The sequence below is a fragment of the Zingiber officinale genome, chromosome 6A (genome assembly GCF_018446385.1).
Source record: "Zingiber officinale cultivar Zhangliang chromosome 6A, Zo_v1.1, whole genome shotgun sequence".
NCBI classification, from domain to species: domain Eukaryota; kingdom Viridiplantae; phylum Streptophyta; class Magnoliopsida; order Zingiberales; family Zingiberaceae; genus Zingiber; species Zingiber officinale.
In genome coordinates, this window is record NC_055997.1 from 39,824,244 (window position 1) to 39,828,028 (window position 3,785).

The following is a 3,785-nucleotide window of genomic DNA, read 5'->3' on the forward strand; positions in this document are numbered from 1 at the left end:
AATAGAGACTAATTTTCTACAAGGAATTATCTAATTAGAGTTTAATGAATTTTTGTAACAATCCAAATTTCCTCATTTCAAGTCTTAATAGTATTTAAAAATATTTAAAAATGTTATATAAATATTCTAGAGATTTTTAGAAATTTTTAGAGTATTTTTATATAATTTTTGGAAGTCGTTCGGTATTTTTACTAAACGAAAGAAGTTTCGACAAAAAAATATCCAAGCCGAGATTCGAACTCGAGACCTCGGATTAAGCCGAACCCTAAGCGAGTCCAGTTGACCAAGTGTGCAAGTGGTCGATGCTGATCAAATAGGAAGTGAAATTTAATTAAGCAATGATTTAAAACAGAAATAGATAGGTATTAAGTGGAGAAGGAGATTAATCTCCCGTGCCCTAAATCCTTCTCTTCTCCCTCTCGTGCGCGCGGCGGTTGTTCTCGGGCGAAGACATAGCTGGAGGCTAGGGCTTCTCCGGCGGTCGGCCAAAGGGGATTTTTCCGCGAGCTCTTCTCGGATCTGAGCTCCCCTCATCAAGAAGGAACGGTGAGCACAAGAGGAGGCCGGAAAGCTCGGGCTAACCGGAAACCCTAGAGTTCTTCTTCTCGGTTTTGAGTCCAAGAAGCAAGGTAAGTTGCTTCTCACCTGCAGTTGGAGTAGCTCCCGGAGTCTTGTTCTTCTTGATTTTCGAAGTACGCTTGAAAGAGTGCTGTTTTTGAGTTTGCTACCATGAATCACAAAGGAAGGAAGTAAAATGGTTTAGATTTGGAGCTTGTGGTTTAATTTCGTTGAGTTTACATGCATTGGAAAAGCTTGAGTTACGTGATATGTTGTTTCTCATCATCCTTTGTAGTTAGAACAGATTCTGTTCGTAATTTGTATGTGGAGCTTAATTAACTTGATGCCAGGCTTTATATTTCTTTTGTTAATGGCTAATGGTGTGAGAGATGTCAATGAGATAATAGTTTAGTTCAGAGTTGCTATTCTTTTTGTCAAGCCAGAACAACCCTTATAATTAGCCTTGCGGTTTTTGGTCTTGTTGCTAGGCAGTGATCATGAAATGGTTGAGATATGTAGCATCTCAGTTTTAGACTCCCTTGATAACTCATGATGCCAATAATTTTTATGCACCGTTAGGATTTTAAAGTAGATCCTCTTATGAAAATAAGTTAAGCGTTATGCATGTTCTTGTGAAATAGTTTTATTTTAAGCATGCTAGTTACTTTCTTGGTTGCCACTCAACGGATAGGAACAGCCATATAAGTTCACATTACAGATTCAGTTTTCCTTTGATTTATGTCTGTTGTAGCATGCTTAAGGAATTCAGATTTTACTTTCCTTTGTTTAAATTCTGTGGTAGCATGCTTAAAGAAGTCAGATTTTTCCACCTTACTATTAGTAGAGCTCGAGCAGTATCTTTTTCTAGCTTTTCCCTTTGCTATTGAATATGCATGATCAACTTTCATTTTTCTATTTCGTTGCTATAGATTTGAGCATGAGCAGTATTGGATCTTGTTTCCATTTCTTTGTTATGGGTTTGAGCATGGGCAGTATTGAACTATATTGCTATTTCCTTGCTATAGATTCAAGCATGAGCAGTATCGATTTTAGATCTCTAGATTTCTTTGCTATGCAGATTTTGATAAGTATGGCATGCAGATTTTGATATGTATTATATGCAGAACTCCAATCTTAGAGTAGATTTTATTAAGCATTTCAGTACAGTTTTATTAAGTATTTCCATGCAATTCTGTTAAGCATTTGAGTGCAATGTTAATTAGTATTTTAGTACAGTTTTGTATGAGATATCCTTTTATTAGAGGTATTAACAAGGATAAGAAAGATAAAGAAAAGAAAGAAAAGGGTCAAAGCCTTAAGTAGATCCCAAAGTCAAGACTTTAGGGATTTTAGCACACAAGGTGCTTGTTAAAATGTCAAGACATTTAAAGAAGAAGTAATTAAGATATTTTACTTTGAAGAGGCTAGTACCCGACTTCCAAGGTTGTCGTTAAACAAATCCAGGTGACCAATTCCAATGTCTTGGCCCTGGTAAGACCAAGGTCTTTACCCTCGTAGGGCTTGTGACTAGCTACCACAGTCTCTATTAGGGAGCGCGCTTTGGTACTACGCCTGGGCCCAAGAGAAGTTGATTATTATTTTGAAGTATTAAAGTATAAGTTTTGAAACAAATGAAACAAGCTTCACTTATGTTTAGAGTCAGCAAGTTTAGCTTCTTTTAATTCGAAGCATGCAGTGTTAGTTTTATTTGTTTCCTGATTAGTTTATTGAGCATGATTAGACTTATCTTCCAGCATGCAGTTTTATCCTTGTATATCATGAGTATGTAGATTTTAGTGCTTGCTAATGAATATGCATGAGTAGATTTATTTCCTAGTTTCAGTACTTTTAACATGAGCAGCTATATATGTTTTCTTTTAAAAGCATACAGTTTCTAGTTTCTTCTTGTATACATGCATATCCGAGTTTTTGTGAGTTAGATAGCGCTTACTAAGCAATTTTGCTTATAGTTTGCATTTCCTCTTACTGCAGATAAAGGAAAGGAAAATATATAGTAAAGGAAGGCGACAAGGTGGCGCGGATGGTGTGTGATGCCAGGACTATGAGAGAGACTTGGGATGTTATTGAGTTTTGTGTTTAGTGGATAAGAAACAATTGAGTTGAATTTTATACTTCATGTCATTTGAGTTCATTCGTGTTTTAGATTGCATGCTGAGATGAGTTCTGTGTAATAAGTAGATATTTTGGTGTTTGACACTTATTTAATTGCGTGGGTGTATGATATATGTTCCAGCCACCTGTGGCTGATGTATACTATATATGTATCTCAGTTTATGGTCACTGGTATAGGGGAGGTGTTGTCGAAATTTTTCGGTAGGGACTCCTCGTGGTTTCGATCATACCGATTAAGCAGAGTTAGTAGTTAAGTAACGGTCACCTTAGAGAGTAGTATAGTAAGAAGGGTGGTCGTTACAGTTTTTCTAATTTTGTGTTAGGAAGTGACCTGTGTAATTTAGACTGGATGACCGAGGGTCTTCATATGATAGGGGTATCCCTTTAATTTGACTTTCTACGTTACCTTTTCTACTTAATAGTATTGAAATCTAATGGAATAAACACTCTAGTGTAATCGAAGCGAGGTCGTGTCGGTATTTAGTTAGAATCCCTATACGAGCATAAACATAGAGGGTAGGAGATGAACAATTTATAGTACATCAACTATCATTATGATGAAATTGAAATCCAAGAATCATTTCTCAACCAATTTTCCCAACTCACTTGCATCCTCTGAACCTCTTGCTCTCTTACTCTCTCTCTCTCTTCCTCACACACACTCTCTCTATCTCTCTCTCAAGTTCTGATTCTCAAACATTCAAATCTTGATAGTCTAGATAATTTGCTTCGTAAACTCAACTAGTATTTAGTCAATAGTCTTTATAGGATCGATATTTTATTACTTGATGACTAAATTGTGCACTTACGGTGAGACAACAAGTTTTTGGCGTCATTATTGGGACTATTTTTATTAACATTAGTTGATAAGTAATTTAGTTACTCTAGATATTTTTATTTTTATTTAATAAAAAATCTATATTTTCTCATTTTGTAAATAGCTTGCACATCAATTTTCTTTCTCATATTCTATATTTTCTTTCTTATATTCAATTTTCTTTCTCATTTTGTACATATGTGATGCAAGTCCTTGTATTTTTACTACAACTATCTTTCAAATAATATAATGTTTAAGCAATAAACTTCATATTTTC

At 35.2% G+C, this 3,785-nt stretch overlaps 1 long non-coding RNA gene across 1 annotated transcript; it reads left to right on the plus strand.

Annotated features, from left to right (window-relative positions):
- The first annotated feature begins 343 nt into the window (after positions 1–343).
- LOC121993892 lies at positions 344–2,784 on the plus strand. Its single transcript, XR_006115463.1, has 2 exons — positions 344–629; positions 2,551–2,784. It is a non-coding gene; the product is annotated as an uncharacterized LOC121993892 (long non-coding RNA).
- Positions 2,785–3,785: the final 1,001 nt, after the last annotated feature.